The sequence below is a fragment of the Cuculus canorus genome, chromosome 5, assembly GCF_017976375.1.
Source record: "Cuculus canorus isolate bCucCan1 chromosome 5, bCucCan1.pri, whole genome shotgun sequence".
In the NCBI taxonomy this organism is placed as follows: Eukaryota; Metazoa; Chordata; class Aves; order Cuculiformes; family Cuculidae; genus Cuculus; species Cuculus canorus.
In genome coordinates this window covers 41,988,896-42,009,386 of record NC_071405.1, presented here as the reverse complement: position 1 = coordinate 42,009,386, position 20,491 = coordinate 41,988,896, and the positions used below count along the sequence as shown (strand labels likewise).

At 47.8% G+C, this 20,491-nt stretch overlaps 1 long non-coding RNA gene across 1 annotated transcript; it reads right to left on the bottom strand.

Annotated features, from left to right (window-relative positions):
• Nucleotides 1–9,756: 9,756 nt before the first annotated feature.
• LOC128852311 (uncharacterized) lies at nt 9,757–19,909 on the bottom strand. Its single transcript, XR_008450060.1, has 5 exons — nt 19,568–19,909; nt 19,280–19,425; nt 12,185–13,769; nt 11,690–11,783; nt 9,757–10,811 (listed from the first exon to the last, which is right to left on the bottom strand). It is a non-coding gene; the product is annotated as an uncharacterized LOC128852311 (long non-coding RNA).
• Between the last annotated feature and the right edge of the window lie 582 nt (nt 19,910–20,491).

The following is a 20,491-nucleotide window of genomic DNA, read 5'->3' as shown; positions in this document are numbered from 1 at the left end:
CCCTACTGCAGGGATTGTTCTTCCAGCCAGTGGGTAAATCCCAACACAAAATCAAAAAAGCCAATTACGTTAAAAAAAAACAGTGACAGAAAGTATGGTTTCCTAGAGCTGTGCAACCTCCTCCAGTGCCTTTTTGCCTTGATGTGTGTCAGTACATTTTCACAATGTAGTGTACAGGATAGATCTGCTCTACAGATGCAAACCAACAACTTGAAGATCAAGGCCAATACCCTCAGAAGATAAATGCAAACTTCTGTTGTCCAAGATATCAGGGTGCCAGGTCAAGTGTTAGCTAAATCTGAGACTATTCCTATTGATTACCCACAAAAAAATGACCTCTCACCCTCCATTTTGAAGCATGAACTGGCTGGTCTGACAACTCCGCTTTCATCTTCACATTCAGATTCAAAATCTTCTACTCATGCTGCTCAAAATTTTGCCTCAAAAACCCATCAAATTTCCTCTCATTGGTCAACATTAACTTTTGAACATTAAGTTTAATAGTGAATTTGCTTTTCTGAAAACAAACAACAAAAAAGCTTATGCAGGTAAACAACTGGCTGAAAACATCAGAAACAGTATGAGAAGAAAAATCAAATGTCCAGCACTAATCCTGTTGCCGATAACCAGTGCAGAAAACAGGGGTCTGCCTTTCTGACTGCCCGCTGCATGGCCATGGGCAAGTCGTTTAACTTATTGCCTTGGTTTCCTGCCTTTTGCCTCGAGAATGGTAATTGCTGTAACTTTCAGCTGTGAGGAACCAGTTACTAGTGAGCAACAGATACAGAAATCGATGGAAATGTTTGGCTTTCACCTCCTTTCAGTCCTCTCAGCTGTGGTCTGATTGCCCATCAGGCCTTTGAGCTACTGAATGTATGTGGGAAAGGGACTCATGCTGCTGCATATTTTTCTCCATATCCTTGGAAGTCCTGTTACTAAAAGGTTTGCAGTGATCTGGATCCTCAAACTCTTTCTCTAGATGAGAAGAGAAAGTTGAAGGCATGACTCTATTTTATTGCCAAGTTTGTTAAGTCCCAGTCTTACTGTATTAAGTCATTCTTGAAAGTGGGATTTGGGGTGATAAGTCTCCTCCATGCTAGTGACCACAGTGTCTGGCCTGATGTGTTTAAATCGCCTGCTTATCCATGAACTCCGTGGAGTAAGATGTAATATTTAACTCATGATGGTATCAGAATGGAGAAAGACAAGCCATGGTGAGGGATTAAAAGCAAGTTCCCACCACCCTTTCAGAAGGACTGGAAACACATTATTGTGTGTTGGTGTGGTCTTAGGACTGCCGAAGCTGACAGTGCGGGACCACAGGAGACTGACAAATTGCCATCAGTTCCCTGTATATGTTAGGACCTGCACTTCAAGGCTGCGAAGCATGGCTGGGATGGGTTTGGACCCCATATCTGCTCCTGTGCCTTTCCCCTGAGTTGTTTTCCCCTCGGTTTCCTGGTCACCCACCACTTGCTGCTCCAGCTGTGGAAGCAAACGATGCTAGAAGCCAAGAATTTGCAAACACTCTTTTTTTGCACTCTCTTTTTTTGCTCTCTCTTTTTTTGCAAACATGTCACTCCTTTGATATAGATACATCTCCTTCCTCCTTCTTTTACCTCACTTGTCATCTTCCATAATGGCAGCTCCAGGTCAACAAGATGGATCAGTGAAATGCAGCTCAGTGTTACTTCCTTGTGAACAGAGAATTGCTGACTTCTTACCCACTCGGTTCCTTCTCTCCTCAGGCACTGGAGGATAAAAATCATCTGCCCGTCAAACAAAAGGTCTCATGTGATTTTAGCATTAGGAGTCACATAAAGGGTCTCAGACCTATGAAAATGTCAATATATTGTACTCATACAAATGTTTATCCATTGTTCTGTTTATAGGCAAAAAGGCATTTTGCATTCAGTGCTGAACGGATGAGATCTATCATGGAGAAACAACCAGTTCTGAATTGGAAATTGTCACCAGCATTTCACAGTGAAGCCGATGTTTTCCTATTGATTCAGTTCGGCTCAGGATCTCATCTGTTATTCCTAACAGATTGTCATCAAGTAAATATATGAGAAAGAGCATGAGAAAATATTTTCCTCGTATTAGAGATTGAATGTAAATGTATCACCCATGGTAAGGCTCATTCCACCCAGCAGGCTTAAGAGGATGAGTCATCAAAGCCCTGTGCTTCTCCTCTGGATCTTCAAGGTGTAACAACAATGTTTTATTGATCCACAGTCATGGAAAGTAAAGAAAGAAAAGAGTCTGGGATCTATACTTGTACAATGTGCTTCACTTCAGTAATTCTTCCATTAAACTACTGGGATGACGCAATGGAAAAGCAGGGTATAAAAGATTACATTTGCTGTCCTCTAAATAATGACTGTCCTCTACACATATAGATACTTTAATCTAGTGGAGAGGAGAGCAAAAAGATGAGTAGATGAAAGTTAGGCAAAGAAGAAATGTTCAAGTCAGCTGTAGGACATGTATTTTTAATTGTAATGGTGGGCAAGCCCAATGGGCATCAGAAAAGCCATGTTCCCTTTCCTTGGTATGTCTGAACAAGAATGGGTACCTCACTTGAAGATTGTGTCCATTGGACACAGAGACAGGACTGGGTAAGACTAGTGGGGATGGCACAGCCCATGTGATATGACTGTGATGACTCATCTCACAAAGCGTAAAGCCAGAGCAGAGGAACCTACTGTTCCCTGCCAGGAAGGCAGGAGAGATCCTTACCAACTACTTCCAGCACAGCATGGCTAAGATCCTTCTACCTTACACCTGGCTAAGACTAATCTTTGAAACCTCACATCTTTAGTGAGAAAGGTAAGAAAACACCATCCCTACAGAGGAAATCTTTAGCCTTCCCAGGTGTACCAGCTGGGAAAATGCATGTGCCTGCGTAATTTAATGTGGTGGAAATTATGTGTTTTCAATGTTTCATCCTTGCCCCTTCCCCTGTTGGTGCAGGCCGTGACTGGCTCAGGAGAGTTAATACTACTTTCACTTATTTAATTTACATCAGGGACGTGCTAGATGGCAACGAGGTGTGCCAAAGCACCAAAGAAGAGGCTAACCCTCCCTAGTCCTTCATTGTTCTCCCTCCCTTTCCATTCCTACCCCCAAAAACGTAGCCAAAAGCAATAAATGCCTCTCTGGGGGTACTCAGCGTGCGGTTTTCTCCAATCAATCACCATTTTCTTATGTTGCTTTCCCCACTCTCTGGTGGATTTACCTTCCCCCAGCTCCCCATCCCTTTCCTCTCCACCTACGTCTGACCTGCGCAGTGACAGAAGCCTGTCCATAGCCTGAAGGGACCTTGTGCCTTTAGTGAGATGGCGTTTGTTTCCCTTATCTGTCCCCAGTAGGGCCATGTGTTTTGTCTCTTCTCCCCCTCTCTGCAGATGCGTGGTTGAGGGCAACAAGTGACAAGGGGTCCTTGTAAGTGACTTATGATAATTGCAGAGCAGCAACTGCTCTGAAAATCGAATTCCTCCCTGACATTTCCAGTCTAAGCTCCCACTGACTCAGCTGCCGCTTGTGATATTTAAACAAGGATTATCTCCTTTTTATTCTTTTCTTTTTGATAATGGGATGGCAGAAGGTTAGCTTAACACTTTCCTAAGGTTTGTTTGGCTGTTACAGATCCAGCACTCTCCAGGACTGTAACCAAATCGCTGCTTCCCAAGTCAGTCATTTAGCCATGACTGGGAAGGAACAAAGGTTCCCATGATTTAAAAACAAGGCTCTTTCCCTGGATTGTCATCTTTTCCAAACTTTTCTTTACCATAAGCTTTAGCATATCAGGAGATTTACTACTTCAGGTGTAAAAGGACATGTCCCCATTGGCTTCATCACAATTGCACTCGATTTATCCCTCTAGGTCCTTACATATTGCATCTCACAGCATTTTCTGCATACTGAAATAGATATTATTTTATAGGGATGCCGAGTAACACCTCCACAAAGGAACTTTGAAGAAAACTCAGGGAAATTTTTGATCCCCAAGAGACACAATTGCAGCAGCACTGTATGAGAACATGCACTAATCAAGGCTCTCCATCAGTTCAGAAACCACCTGGCAGGCAAGGGACAGCATTGCAAGTAAGGAAGCAATACCCCATCGGGCTCTCCATTTCAGTGCTTCAAAAGGGTATTCAAAATGCAAAGTCAGCCCCTCACAACAATACAAAACAGGCCCTTGAGGCCCTTGAGGATGCCCTAGGGCTGCCCTAGGGCACACAGGCTCAAGGAGGCTGCCATGTGGCTCGATTTCTGGGAGTTGCAGGATGCTGCAGCATTCTTGCCAGCGCTCAGAAATGGGAGCAGGATCAATGTGCCTGATAACCTGTCATTATGGCGCTCACTGAGCCAGATCAGCCCTTCCAGTGCCCTGCCACTAGTCAGCTGTTTATTTCTGAAAATGGCCAAGAAATTACTGAGGATGGTGTGAGGGGGAGCCAAGGGGAGGAGGCTGAGGGGATAAGGCTGATATGCAATCCCAGCACCACATGCAGGACCAGCGTCTCACCTTGGCACTGGGGATTTTCAAATGACTGAGTAAAATCTGAGTGTTTGTCTCTGCTTTTCAAAGAGATGAAAGCATTAGGAGGTGGTAAGGTTTTTTTTTTTCCATGGTGGAACTTAGGGTGGGGTGAACTGGACAAATTTAAGCTGTATAGACACATTTGAAAGCACAGAGAAGGTGGACACATGGCCATGGGCTGGACCTCGTGCAGGTATGGGATGGGAGCAAGGGTCTACGTACACCTACAGACATCTATAGATCTAACACTGGCAGTGGGGGGGCAGCAGGGACCTCCATGTCTCATCACGGCCCCTATCACACTGCTGCAGTCAAGCAAAGCAAACACATCACTAAATGGAGATGCTTTCGCTGCCCTGCCGATAAGCACTGCAGGGCAAGTGCAGAGGTAGCTGCCTGTTGTTCCCTGTGGCCCATGACGCAGGGCTGCTTTTCAACCCCAGCAGTGCCTGTAGAAGGTTGCCATTAAGCCCTTGTTTGATCAGAGCCAGTGCTGGACTGTATCACCGCTGGCGGAAGCCAACATGTTTGGGCACCTTAAGTGAGCAAATAGTCCAGAGCTGTGTGGTTCCACTGTCTGCTTTGGGTCACCATTCCATGCTCGTCATCCTCCTTCCCAGTGCCAGACCTTCCTTGCATCGCAGCCCTTGGTCTCAAGGACATCATCAAGGGCAGGGGCAATACAGGTAACACTGGACCTCAGATAGGCAGAAAACCTCATTCTATCTCCATTTCATAGTTTCCCCTGACCTGAGGCACGTTATTCCACTCCTGGGGTGTCCTCATGGCAGTTGTAACTGCCAGACAGTGGAGATCCAAGGCTGAAATCCAGTGCTACTCACCATTTTGAGAATAAAGCTCTGGAGAAATAGCGTGCTTTTCTCTTCTAACATAACTTGGGGTATGGCTGTGCACCAGCTGTGCCTCTACTGGCATTATCCTGTCTCCTAGACAGCAGCAGGCAGCCATCAAAGCATGGTCAAAGCAATGTAGCTTAGGCACAGAGCGATAACTGTGGCTTGGGTGCCAGGGTGAGACCAGTCATCCTTAGACTGTCTTTTCTACCTTCTTGTTTTCCCAAATCAATGTCTCTCCCTGGTTCAGGTCTATTTGAAAGGCCTTCTGTGCAAACAGCTCTTATAGTATGTTTGGGACTGGTCAAGTGCTTTGAGCTCCTCTATCAGAGAAGTCCATGCCTTAAGGTGGAAAACACTTTGCATGCAGTTCCTGCAAAGTGAAGGAACTGGTCTTCTTTTGGACTGTAGTCACCAGTATGGCCCTCAAAAAGACCAGGGATACTCATTCCCAGGAAGATCTTAAAAGTTAGTCTCAAATTGAAGTTAGCCTCTATTCCTCAGATGAGCCACGACACACTGGATGGCCAGATGGTCATGGTGCCAGGATGGAGAATTGGTCATATTGAAACCTCAGCAAGTCACAATGCAAAATCCTGCTGATGCAGGGGACTAATCCCATGTACCAGTGCACACTGGAGGCCAGATGGCTGGAAAGCAGCTTTGCATGAAAGGACCTAGGGGCCCTGGTGGACCCAGGTGGACCCATGCTCAATGCAGCTTCTCTGCCTGAGCAGAGGTCTGGACCAGATGAACTCTTGGCCTTGTTAAACCAGAAGAGGTTTAACAAGGCCAAATGCCAGGTCCTGCACTTGGGGCACAACAATCCTGTGCAGTGCTACACACTAGCAGAAGTCTGCCTAGAAAGCTGCCTACAGGGGAAGGACCTGGGGGTGTTTGTTGACAGCTGACTGAACATGAGCCAGCAGTGTTTGGCATCTTGGCATCTTCTGTAATTACACCACCATGCGCTGCTCCCTTCGATTTCCCATTATGGTTGCCCCATCAAGGCTCTGACATATACAGTAAGAAAAGCAACTTGTGTTTCCCACCAGTGCCTCACCACCTCTCATCATCTCTCAGTTCATCTCCCATCTCACTGTAGGTGGTAGGATTGACCGTGGGTAGGTTGGTCTCTGGACATCTGTTCTTGCTGGTGACACCTGAAAAGCAGATCCCCTTCTCCCATAGTCAATACCTGTGCAGGACAACAGAAGTGTTTTATTTCTGCCCACTTCACCCTGTGCACAACCGGAAGAAACTCCATTCTTGCGTTTTCTTGAGAAGTCGTGGTCCAGAGATGTCTGGACGATGGTCCTGAACCTGAAATCTCCTTCTGAGGGCCAACTGGCCTTAAAATAGGAGCTACAGCTGTTCTAGAAACCTCTTTGGAAACCTCTTTGCCTACTTTGTATGTAAAGCAGATTTAAAGAAAGCCCTGATAGGTCTCAAAGGTAATCGAAGGTGCATCTGGGAAGAAGAGAAATCCAAACCATCCTCTCACCTCCCTTCTGCACTGTGACTCACTGTCTGAAAAGGAAATTGGTCATAAGTGTGTCTGATGTTGCAAGCCTCTCCTTACCCTTCTTCCAAAGCTTTCCCTTTGTCCCAGCACAGGTTCCTGGTGGTCAGCCAGGGTTTGAACTGGGAGGCAGAAAGCCAGAGCTGCTCCTGTGGGTTCTCACACCAGGCAAGCTTGGCCTGGGGCGAAACACGTCAAAGGAGGATTGCAAAACCTCAGCAGCTCTAAGGTCTGCTCTTCTCTTCCAGCAGCTTCTACTAGGAGATATACATAAGGAAGAAGTGATTTCCTGAAACAAGAGGGCCTTGGAACAGCTCCCTTCCTTTCAGTAAACACTCATTTGTTTAATGGGTGGAGAATGACAGCAGGGAGCCTGAAATCTCATTCGCCTGCCAAATTTCCAGGAAGAAGAGCATGCTGACTCCAGCTGGACTTACAGCCCCAGCCCACAGAAGCCTCCTATCCCTCATCTCCTCTTGACAGCATGTTTTCTTGCCCTCTTTCTCCCTTGTAAAGGCTAAAACCCCTTTTGTTCAGATCCTGCTTCACTTCAGGGTGCCTGCCACTGCCTCCCAATCAGCCCCACCTGCAGCCCTGGGATATGTCAGCAGGGCACACAGCTCCAAAACCAAGTGTGCCCCACAATAGGACATGCAGCCTCTCCACTCCCATTCTCCATGATCAAAACCCAGGCTTCAGTTCAGACACCTGTATTGGAGGGACTGATCTAGGCCTGATTTTCAGAAAAGCTGGGGTCACAGGCTTCACCTGAAACTGTTTTTAAAATATCTTAACCTCTATTCAATGTATTTAAAAACTGCTTTTTCCTTTGTTCCCTGTTCTCCATATTTTCCTTAAAACTGGAGACATGAGGAAGTTTCCCTCCACCACTTCTCTTTTCTGCATTAAATAGTGACCTCCTGAAGTGGCTCTGGGATGTGCTGGCATTATGCAGCCTTTTATTAGGCAGTGGTTTACTTACAGATGCTGAAGATGGCTTAACTGCTGTGGTTGTCAGGAGGCAGGGAGAGACGAGGGAAGGGTAATTGAGGGTTTAGACAACACTTCACTCCGCAAGACAACTACCATCAAAATCAGGCGAGTCTATTGATCGGCCTCTCAAGTGGTCTGTCTCTCCTGTTAGCCCTTTCTTGGGTGATGTACAGGGTATTGAAGAAGTATAGATTTTTGGTGGCACTTCGCAGTGATACTGGAGGCAGCTGGAATTGGGAGGCACAGGAAAATAGGACGATGTTGTTTCTTTATGGGAAAAAAACAGGGTTGCTGCCCTGGTGCAAGGGCAAGTCTTCATTGCACCATCACCTTGTGGGCAGAAGCACATCTGAGCTGTTTTGGGGCAGTCCTGTGGCAAAGCCCTTTCAAATAATGTAACCTTAATTTAAGGTACCCCAAAAAAACAGGCTGAAAGCATTTCTGTTTAGGAAGACATGGTGAAATGCAAAGAAGGGTTAGATGTATAGTATACAAACTTTAGAGAACTAGCCCACATGAAAAAAAAACTCAGTAAGAAAGTGGTTGGCATCCTCTCTGGCTAGCACCGTTTGATATCTTAACCGGTGGTCTGAAATAAAATGATCGTTGCTGGTAAGCTTTGCAGACAGGGAATGAACTGGTGGTACAGTGGATACTGAGAGAACTGTAGTTTTCTGTGTAGAGTGGTTTGAGATGGAAAATGGATAGCTAGGGATAATTGCTGCAAGACAGAGATAATCTCTGCACGGCTGAGGCTGAGGAGATGGCCTCGATGAACAGTTGGCTTTCTAGAAGGGTGCACTATGAAGGACTACGAGGTGCAGAGGAATGAGCAGGAGTTGAAAAGTGCCATCCCAGCAGCAGAGAGACCTTTGCTAAAGCCCTTCTGCTCCTATGGGCTCCTTCCCTTGGCAGGTACCACTAGCCTGTTGTGAGGCCGAGGTTGCTGTGTGAGTGGTCTGTGCTCTGCTCTGGGGCTCCAGCACCAGCACCCAGGCCTCAAACTCTTTGCCCAGATGCAGCTGAACAAAGTCAGGGGGTCATTTGTAACAGACAGGGCATGGGCAGGAGGGAAATGCTGGGGCACAAAGGGGAGATGTCGTCATCTTGTGGTCTCCACGTGGCACTAAATGGGGATTGTTCAGCCGAGAGAAAAGGAGGCTAAGGTAAGACTTTATCACTGTCTACAACTACCTGAAAGGAGGTTGTAGAGAGGTGAGTGCTGGTCGCTTCTTCCAAGTAACAAGTGATAGGATGAGAGGAATTGGAACCAAAAGAGGTTCAGATTAGATACTAGGAAAATTTTCTTCACCGCAAGGTTTATCAAGAGTTGGCACAGGCTGCCCAGGGAGGTGGGGGAGTCACCACCCCTGGAAGTATTTAAAAAAAGACGGGCAGACGAGGTGCTCAGGGACATGGTTTAGTAGCGGACAGGTACGGTTGGACTCAATGACCTCAAAGATCTTTTCCAACCAATTGGTTCTATTATTCTATGAACGCTGGGACATCTCAGCCCTGTCCCTCTTGTCTGGGCAGCTCCATCCCGTATGCCTCAGCATCCCCACGGCAGAGAGCGTCCTGCTGCTGTTTGACGCCGGGGCAGGCAAAGCTGGGACCGGAGTTACGGCACGTGCCGTGCCTCCCCTCGCTCGGCGGGGCGGCTGCAGCCACCGGGCGGCGCTGCGGCTCCGCATCCCGCCCCGCTCCTCATCCCCTCCCCGCTCCGCATCCGTTCTCTTACGGGAGCTGCGGGTCGGCCCGGGGAGAAGGCGTCCCTGCCTCGCTAAGGACAGAGGAGAAGCCTCGCCGCTAGGGCACCATGCAGAGACAGGCACGGGTGACATTCGAGTCTCCCTGTTCAGAGGCTGCAGCTGTTCTTGCTGTCAGTGTGAGAATCCACCTGCGAAGCCCCTCTCCAGGCTCACACCAGCCCACACCCAAAGCATTTTATGGTTTACTTCAAGGCAGTGCTTTTTTTCTTTTGAATTGGAATGCTCTAGGGCACACCTTGCACTTGCAGAACAATTTTCACAGGGAAAATAACCTGAGGAATGAGTTTCTCACTTCAAGTGTGACAGACTTCTAAAATATAATACAAAAGTACTGCTAATCCTATGGCAGTCTCCTGAGGTTCACAGTAATCTCCTGTTTGTGATGATCTGCCTTAAAGTCCCTGAAGAATTTTGATCTGATTTCAACTTAACCAAGATTCCTACAAAATTCAGCCGGTTCTTCTTCCTCTGCTCTCCCCGCTACCCAGGCACCCTATGCCATTGCTGAGCTTCCACTGTTTCTGATCAGTGGGGATCAACATAGCAAGGATATGGAACTGTTGGAATGGGTCCAGAGAAGGGCTATGAAGATGATCAGAGGGCTGGAGCACCTCCCATATGAGGACAGGCTGAGAGAGTTGGGGTTGTTCAGCCTGGAAAAGGGAAGGCTCTGGGAGACGTTATAGTGACCTTCCAGTATCAGAAAGGGCTACAAGAAAGCTTGGGAGGGACTTCTTACAAAGGCACGTATTGATAGTACGAGGGGCAATGGGTATAAACTGGAGAGGGGCAGATTTAGACTAGACATAAGGAGGAATTTCTTCACCATGAGAGCTGTGAGGCACTGGCACAGGTTGCCCAGCGAAGTTGTGGATGCCCCATCCCTGGAGGTATTGAAGGGCAGGTCAGATGGGGCCTTGAGCAGCCTGGTCTGGTGGGGGGCAGGGGGGTTGGAACTGGATGGTCTTTAAGGTCCCTTCCAACCCAAATTATTCCTTGATTCTATGATTCTATGACTTGCAGAAAGTTGAGTGGTATACAAGTGACAAGTTGTTCAAGAAGGTAATAGGGTGGTGAAGTAGAGCTTCCCTGAATGCCCCATGATTCCTCCATTGGCCCTGAAAGGGAAGATGGGGGTTTTAGCACTCAATGTGTCAGCGTGGCTCCTTCCCCTCCTTTGGGGTGTATGGCTTCAAGAGGCTGGGCCATGACAGGCAGCAGTTCAGGCTCTTAAAAGATGGACATCCAGGTGTATGTCTCAGCCACCCCTTGGTCCCTGCTTGTTTGCTGTCACGAGCATATTCCCTCTGAGTAAGGCTGCGCTGTTGTTTTGACACGAGTTAGCACTGCCCTGATGAGCAGAGCTGCCTTGCCCTTGTCCAGCCACAGGAGAGCAGTGCTGACCTGGACACATCCCTGAAGGACACTTTAGTGATGGTCGTGAGTCATGCTCAGCGCTCTCTCTCCTCTCTTGATGCTCCTAGCCCTTCGCAACCCACTCTTTTACCCTCTGAACTCCAAGAAAAAGCAGCTTTTGCCCAGAACAGAGATACTCCCGGTTTTTGCCTGATTTGGGGCTACGTGGCCACAACAGCTCTATCTGCCAAAACAGTGGGACTGGCTGGTCCTTTGCAAACATGCTGACCATCTGCCCAAATGGGCAAATTTTCTGCCAGGACACTGACAGAGGTGCCAGGGCTACTGTTGGCCTCAAAGTTTTAGGGATTTTATTTCAAAGATGCTTTGAATTTTTCAAGATTGTCTTAAGGGTTTTGCCCTCAATCTCAGCAGTCAGGTCTAACCATGTGCCCAGTCACCATGCCATTGTCACCGCTGCAGGACCTGAGCTTTTCTCTCTCACTGATGTATTTCTCAGCTCCTGCTACAGCACCATGCACCCTTGTTCCTCTTGGTTGCTGCATTTCCCAGTCTCAATCTAGATGCTGAAGAATTGTCAGAAAACCCTACACTATTTTTGGCAGGTACACAGGCTCACCAGGCTGTGGCAGGCGCTGGCTGCTTCTCTGCGTCTCTTTGCATTTCTTCTGCTGGAGTTACTGGAGGAGTGCATGCGTTTCATGAGAATGCCACTTGCAGGGAGGTCAGGCAGGAGGGTAGGGAGAAAGCAACAAAAGGAAAACTACGTCAAGTTTGCCACGATTGCAATGGTGTCATGGTCTTTTCTGCTGAGCAGAGGGCCTGCTGGGAAGCATGCAATTCCCTTGTCACATGCCCAGGAGAAGGGACAAATGGTCACCACATAGCATCAGCTCCAGCTAATGAACATACAGCTCCTCAGAGAGGGACAGCCAAGGGTCCCCACCACACTGTCACCCCCTCACTCCCCTGCCCCCAGCACACGCACCTTTCTTTTGCCTTCTCTATGGGAAAGCAAAGAGCTCAAGCACTGCAACTGGGCTCCAATAATCATGCAAAGAAAGCCCTAGCACAGCTCAGGGCTCGCTAAAAATACTCTTACTGAATGTAATACCTTTGGTTTTCTGAAGAAATGGCTGGGGTCCAAAGATAGCCGTTGGTCTTGCTCTGTTTTTGCTGTGTGTATTTACTCATGGAATATATCCCAGCAGGGGTTCCTTTGGATGACCAGGGCACGACCAGAATAAACAGATCTGGAAAGTCTCAGGCAAGCATTGACCAGTTCTTCCTATCTGTGACTCCTTCAGGGAAGTGGGAAACAGAATCTGAAAGGAGGGACATGTTCATAAAGCCATGTTCAACAACTTGGTTTTACCAAATTGGCACCTGCATTTAATTAGAAGAGTGACTGGCACATTTCCAAGTCGAGGAAGACCTACACCAGTACTATCAAGTCTGCAGGGCAGAGCCTGTCCTATCCCATGTGTTTAACTATCATCTTCTCTAATGCATCCCTCAGAGGCAGATTCTAGGTAGGCCTGTAATAAAAGTAATAGCATTAATTATTATAATGGAAAGTAAACAGAACCTGTTCACTTCAGAGTCAGAGGAGCAGGCAATGTTCTCAGAACCACAGAGAAGCATGCAGAACACAACTAAAAGAAGCAGGAAGGCAGCAGAGGCTGTAGCGATGCTGCATGGCAGATGAGCATGTGGTACTTTGGGGGCCCAGGCATGTGTCCCAGCCCTGCCACAGGTCCAAGCAAGGATTCAACTCAGCTACATTTTATGTAGCTGGATGCATGTGCATCTTTCAGGGTAAAAAGCTGGGATCTGCCACAGGGCAAACTCCTGTCCTGTGAGGGATAACATTATTAATCTACCTACCAAGCCTGCAAACTCATTCTGGATCTCACAGGAGTACCATAAGGCTGAGGAGCACTAAACATCACTGCTGATACAGTCAGTGAGTGGGACTTTGACAGGCAGATGCAGCAAGACCTCTCATTTCAGAGGTGCCCCTTCGCAGAGACCACTCTGCAGAGGAGAGCTATAACTGAGAGGAGGGAAAGGTAAGAGCAAGGGGAATGTGAAGCAGGTTAAAACTCCACCAAATATCTTTCAGGCACTGCAGCAGGTCCTGTGAAGTTCCTGGGAGCCTTCTTTCTGCAGCACATAAACGGGTTAGCCTCGGCATCGTTGGTGCAGGATGCTCTGCTCCCATTGGCTCCAGGCGTGCTTCATCTGCTTCCGTACAGTGACAAGGGTCTCCATGGATATACAAAAGGCAAGAGGTGGCCTCTGCTGCCCTGCCAGCCACTCACTTGCACAAAAGTCTAGGGCAACTGGGGTACCTCCTTACCTGCCTTCCATCTGGAAAGAAGCATTTCTTTCAGCATTTAAAATATCTCTTTGTTAGAAACTCCCTGACAGTTGCAAATGTGCCAGGGCAGCTGACTGCCACTACGGGAAATAGCTCAAGCGGATGCTGCATGTAAAAGCATCTTCTGGGTTAAAATAGCATCCTATCTTCTTGCCTCCAGGCTTGTTGGGAAGCGCTCATGCTTCCAGGTGATCCAGCAGACCTTTGGGCTTCAGAAATTTCTGCTGGTAGTGTTGCACCACAGCAAACCCAGCTGAAGGAGCATGGAGATGTCAGAAACTCAGTACCTCACCTTTGATCTTCTGGTAACTGCTGCCTGCCAAATACAAAATGTGTTACTCAATCAGTTTTAGCTTTTTCTTACACATCACCATTTTACCACTTTGTCCCCCTTTGGCCAGCTGCTGAGAACAAAGAAGATTTGAGAAAATTTAGTTTTTACTTCCTTTGGCCTTAGATCTGAGCTAAACCAGGAGTCACAAGGGGCTTTCCTCGAGGAGTGCATTTCTTTCCTTCCCCAAATGCTCTCCCCACTCCTTCACAGGGATCTTGTTGCAAATAAAAAGCAATTGTAGCACGAATTTCAGTAGCCCCTGAAAGGGTGACAAAGGAGGAAAGGGTCCATTCTCTAGAAAGGAGAAAAGCATCTCAGCATGTATTTCAGACTGTAAATGGTTAAGTTTTGAGAGAGCTTGGAAGAAGCTTGCAGACTGCCTAGAGAGAAGCACAGGCACCAAATACAATTAAAAGAGCAAAATGACAGCTTGGCACTGGAGGGCTTCAGAAGCTAGAAGAGAGTATTTAAAGAAAAAGAAATATATAGATACATGAGGAAGTTCTCACAATGGCTGGGAGTGAAAGCCTGGTCTCCTTGCAGAAGGGGGGGTTCCCAACTGCTGTTACCCCCTTCCCCCTCCCTGCTCTGCCCCCATTTCTCTCATTCCCTCCCACCACGTACAGCGGCTGTAGTGGATGCCCTCGGAAGAACCACAGGGGACAGGGAGCTTGGCAGTTTCTCAGCTGTGCTGAGTAGTCACACTTGAGGATGGAAGGAGAAGGGAAATTGTCAGCATGTCACCATCCGAGAGCCTGGGGACCCATCAGCCAGGAGGCATGGGCAGCAGGAGGAGCTCAAGCAGGGTGGCAGCTTTCTCTCTGCTTGCCCTTTCCACCATCACGGACTGAGAGCAGCTGGGGCCTCTTGGATGGCTCAGCAGGTGCATGAACAGCATCCTGCTCCCAAGGATGGTGAGGCTGAGATGAGAGATAACCAAACACAGCACTTCCCTCCTCACCACAACATCTCTTTGCTAAAAAACACTCTTTCTCCGCTGAGCATAGAAATTGCATCAGAACTAGAAGGGACCAGCCTCTAGGGCTCCTGTTAGGAGTCGCTGGGAATTTCCCACTCTACACCCCATCCTCTGAGCACCAAAACATCCTGGGACCATTCACACCAGTTACTTTCCTGAAGCCATGCACCTTTGCACCATAAACTGGTAGAAACATCATGTTCTCTTGTAAAGTTGTATATTAAATCCCACGGGAAGGCTCCTAGCAGTTTTAAGGAAACAAAGTACAGTGAGGGTGCTGCCGGAGTACAAGTACTTCTTGTAGCCTGCAAAATGTGTATGCTTAGTGGTTACTGTCACCCCAAAAAGCTTCTTTGTCCCCTCTCCCTTGCTCACAGGCAGTGCACACACTCCCTGAGCTGGCTGTGTGCTGACACCAGCGGGCTGCTTGGACACCACTGTTACCAGGGCATCTCTTAGAGAGTGTTTTGGGCTCCAAAGAGATCCTTCCCATTACAGCTGCTTTTAGGTATGTCGCCCAATCTGTGGTTCAGTTAATGTCTCTTAAACAACTTCTCCATGCTCTCCAATAATTTTCTCATCTTTAAGTGACAATGTATTTCTTTTGCAAATTGCTCTGGGTTTACTGGAGCAGGCACAGTGACACACCCTGCAAATAAGTGCTTGGGCATCCAGCACCTACTTGCTGGCCCACCAGGGCAACTCTGTACTGTAGTGATGGATGATGCCCTGGGACCTTGGGAGAAGCCTGAATTTGAAGGTCTCCCTGCTGTGCCCCAGATCCCACAGCAAGGAGGCAACAGCACATGCTGAAGGGCTCCCCAGGCCGTAGGGCAGCCAAAAAGCAGTTTTCCTTACTCTCACCCTTCATGAACTGCTGGTTGTGTAAGGCCCATAGGCAAGAGCTTTCCTTCCCAGCTCCCAGGGCACCTGTTTCCCCCTTGATCCCTCATCTTGCAGCCCCAGGGGTTGTCCACAGTCATCCCACAACATGCAGTTTGAGTGGTAAAACCAAGACCCATGTATTCCCATCATCTTCCAAAATCACTTCCATCATGATAGTGGGAATAGTGCAAAGACTCGACGGGAAGCATTTCCACAGGCTCTGGGTTTAAGACTATCCATCTTTGAGCTATTTCAGATGGTAGTCAGGGGGAAACAGTTTCTCCTACAGCTGGTTGGCAGTTGGATGCTCAAGCACTCCCCAACCAGGTGCACGAAACCTGGCCTCAGGCTGGAAGAGGCTGCCCCAGTCAGGGTTGCTTGTATCAGGGCAAGATACAGCTTTGCCTGGAGCGACATGTTTTTGAGCCTTTGCCTGCCAAGGTACAGTGCTTTGCAGAGCTGCTGGAGGAGACGGGTGAGTAGGCAAAGCAGGTTTGGTCTTCTTCTGAAACAGCTCTGATTTTGGAAAAGTTGCATCTGTGTTTCAAACCTGAAAGTATCCCCTCCCCTTCTCTGGGGGCCAGGAGTGCCCCTGTGTTAACCTCTCCCATGCAAGGAACCCCCCTAGGTTTTGAAACTTTAATGTCATAACCTGTTTGTCCTGTTTAAAGCACGGGGTAGGGCTGGGGAGCTGACAGATCCTGAGCTAGCTACACCTCCAGCTACTCCACATCCTTATGGCTTAGTAAGGAAGAAAGAGAGGAAAATATAACCCTTAGAGCACTGCATTTTTCTGTTTCAGTGATTTTTTTTCCCCCTTCAAAAATAGCGAGACTGCATTTGGATGCAGATCTCCGCTCTGAGACAACTCAGCTATGTGTTCATCTGAACGGCTTGTTCCCAGACCTAAGCCTGTGTGTGAGGGCTGCTCACAGTAATCACTGAGATGAAAAGGCTCCCTCCTTGTCTCCAAAATCAGACTGGCATCTCAACATGATTCACATTGGCAACTTCAGCGCACACACACATGAAGCCATGGTGTTGCAAGTGCTCCAGCATACCAGTCTGGCTGCTTAGCACTGGCATGCCTGCCCAGGCAGAGGCACAGGACAGTGGTTAGGGCTGGATACCAAAAATCCTCTGCTTGCTTCTTCATCCAGGTTTGCATGCTCCACCACCGCTCATACTCAGGTAGGCCCCACTGAAGAGCTCAAAGCACAGTATTTTTTGTGCCCATGCAGACTGCAGTGCCCTCACTGGCAACGTACTAGGCACTTACACGTGCTGTGTTGCTTTGCAGGACAGTGCTGAGATTTGCTGCTCAGCCAACCATATGTTTGGATACCATGTATCTATACTCCTTCCACACGAGCACAGCATGCTTCAGGAGGGAGGTAGGCAGTACCTGGATGTGATGCTGCTGGTATCCACAAAGTAAATAGTCAAAAGAGAGATAAATCACATTTTTCATGTCACCAGCATTGCTTCCAGCATAGGTCTTTGAGATTTCTATCACTCCAGATCTCTGAGATGTTTGACGTCACTTACCAGCTGAAAAAAGAATGGGGCTTTGAAACTTTCTTAAAAAACAGAATTTTGTTTAAGGCAGAACAAAATTGGTTAGGAATACTTTCAAATACTAGAGGTTCAACGTGGTTTTATGAATTTGTAGAAAGAAGAGATTTATGTCTTGTTCTGTTCTTTAACAATGAAGATACTGCCAGTGTGTTGGTTCATGCCTAGAGGTGACAAAGCCTGTGCCAGGCTAAAAGGAAAGTGCAGTCACAAGCAGACCCCTGGGCAGTGTCCAGGCTTTCAGGCTGCAGGACTTGGTGAGCCCACAGGTGAGGTCAAATGTAATCCTCTGCCTGCTTGCTGGTCAGGATCTAGCCTGGACCTGGTATGAGTAACATGTCTGAGCAGTTGGCTAGAAAATATTTTAAAACCCACTTGAAGTGGCAGTGGGCAGTTACATCTTACCACACCTTGTTTTCTTCAGCTAGTCCCTACGACTCCTTTTTTCTAAACATGGCTTTAGCCCAAGTACAGATACGAAAGTCCTTTTATGTGCGCGCAGACACGTAGAGAGGTGAAGTTGTAGGACCCAGCAGATCCCAGGGAGGTGGTATGCAAGGCTCACTGGCTCAACAGTTGCATGACACGTGCCCGAAATGGTGCCAAGCACCTTCGCCTTTCGATAGTGGCAAACAGAAAGCCAAGCACCCTGGCCACCCAACAGGAAACATCTGCAATCAGTGAATCATAAAGCAAGCCGGTCGTGTTTTATCCTTTTTCTTTTTTTTTTTTATGACAAAAATAAAATGATAAGTTCACTTTGAAACTTGTTCTTGACTTTAGGGCCTAGAAACTTAAAGCAAACTGGTTTATGACCACCCCCCCCACCTCCTGATATCTCTGCTTGCAGGTGGCAGAGGCAGGCTCAGCCTGATAAGATTACTGATACTGGGCAAAACTGCAGTATGGAGAAAATGCGCTCATTAAGCAGGAATCTTAAGAAGTTGGGGATATTTTCCTAATGCCGTCCTCCTCTCCCCCACCATCTTAGGGGCCAGGCAATGGCCAGTTGCACAGGGAGGGGGAGCAGAGGGACCTGGGGAGGGGGAGGGAAGTCAGGCTGTGACTTGCACAGGCTTGGCCAAAACTCAAGCAGGCACAAGTGGAGCAGGATTCAATGGATCGCTCATCACTGGGGTTGCAGCCCAGGTTGGGTAGAGGTCCCAAATGGTCTTCAGGGCTGTTCCAGTGAGCCCAGGCTAAGCACCTACATCAGGCTAGCTTTGGGACTGCAGGTCTAAAGAGACCACCACCATACAGTATCTCCAGATTTAGGATTAGTGTTGCTCTAGCAGAACAGTAATTTGCTCTGGGGTTAGTGTGTGATAAGCACCTTAGTCATCATGAGCAAAGATAGGGGAACAGTCCTGCAACAAGCATAGCTCTGTTCCACCTTTATTTGAAGACCAGCTCTTAAGCAACCAGTTGGCCTTTTCAGTGGTTTAATGGTTGCACTAGACATGTTTCACTCTTGTCCTTTTCTTTTCAGGAGAGGATAAAACTGTCACAGGAAAGGAAATTAGTTCCTCAAACTCATTTCACTCTGTTTTCTGCTTTTTGGACAAGCATTTTTATATGCCTGTATTCAGAACTTCCTTCTTCCTCACTTATTGTTAATTAAAATAAAAGTAAGCACCAGTCGCTGGGGTGGAAATAAGGGGGGAGGCACAAAGTGACTGCTCTTCAGGGATGGGATGTCCTGTTTCTTGTTGCTCTGCCCCTTCCCTCCTGAGCAGGTGAGACAGCTAGGGTACCCAAGGGGGTCTCCTCCATGTCATCGGTGAGATATAACCTTAAAGACCCTAAATGTAGAAGGTTTCAGCAGAGCTAAAATGCTCACAGGGAGAAAGTCTGCAGGTCAGAGAGGGGACAGATATCAGAAACTCAAAGTCCTTAATGAAAGAGGATGTCTACAGTTTATTCACTACCCAGCAGCAGTAACCCTCCAAGAAGCATCTGGTAATGTAAAGTGGGACTGGTATGATCTAGTATATTTATAACTTGGTTTGATTGCATTTCTCAGCTTGGCTCCAAAAGTCCTTTGGGAACTTACCAAAGGGTAAGAACAGGTCCTTGTCTCCATGCCTGCACCCCTCTCTGTGCAGTGTGTCCTCTCTCTCCGAAACAGCGAAACAGCGTGTTTTCTCTCTGAAGCAGCCTTCTCTCACCCTGTATTGTCTGTCGGGTCCCTTGCAATTACTTAGGTCAAAAGATAACATGCAAATACGTTGTTTGTATTCAAAGTGCTCATGTATCAGCTCATGTAACCACTATATAACAAAGCACAAAGACCACAGATTACTGCCTGTGACACCAGGCATCGCCCAGCCCTGTGACTTACCGGGGAAGCGATACCAGAAGTAAACACAAAGGCAGCACAATCTCTTTTGCTCGTTAACCGAGCAGCCAGGGCAATCACCGACACAGGCACAGCAACTCCGCTTCAGTGAGCCTCCAGATTTGCTACTGTGTCCCCTGCTAAGAGTTGCTTCACCTCTGTGTATTCCAGAGGTGGGAGGCTTCTCTTTATGCTGGCTCATGTATTTCTCCTTCACCTGCGCAAGACTTTTCCCTGTCAAGATTTTCCCTTTTCCAAGGTTTTCCCTGTCACCAACTTCTCAGTGCAATGCACCATTCAGTGTTCTGCAAAACTCACCTCCACCAGTAAGACGAGCCTTGAGTGGATGGCGAGGGGGGGAGATCTTCACAGACTGCTTGCCAAGAAAAGAGTGGCACCTCTTTATATGCCACGCTGAGGGTTGCATAACTGAGTTGCAAAGTGACAAGGTAAGGTGTTACCTAACGTGATAAAGCACAACCCCACAAAGATGTGAAGCAAACAGGGAAGGATGTAAGGAAACAGAGAGCACAAGTGAAGGATGAGAAAAGGGACCGGTGTGGCCTGAAGGGATGGAGAAGGGCAGGGGAGCACAGGGCAGGACAGACTAGGAAGTGCAAGCAGGAACAAATGGCACAGACTGGCACCTTCCCTTGCTAGAGCCTCATCACTGCCTCCACATACATGGGCTGGTGAGGGAAGTTATGTACCTCCTGCATCAGCAGCAGACGTGGATCAGAAAGCACTGTGGAAGCAGACCCCTTTTGCTCAAAAGAGCACAGTGTGCTGGCAATAAACAGAGTATCAGTTGGCCTCTTCTAGAAAACAAACAAAAAAACACCCCAAGTGAAACTCTCTGACATTCCAGAAATAACAAATCTGCATCCCTCAGTGTCTAAATCACACAGGCAGGAGCTCAAGCTCGAA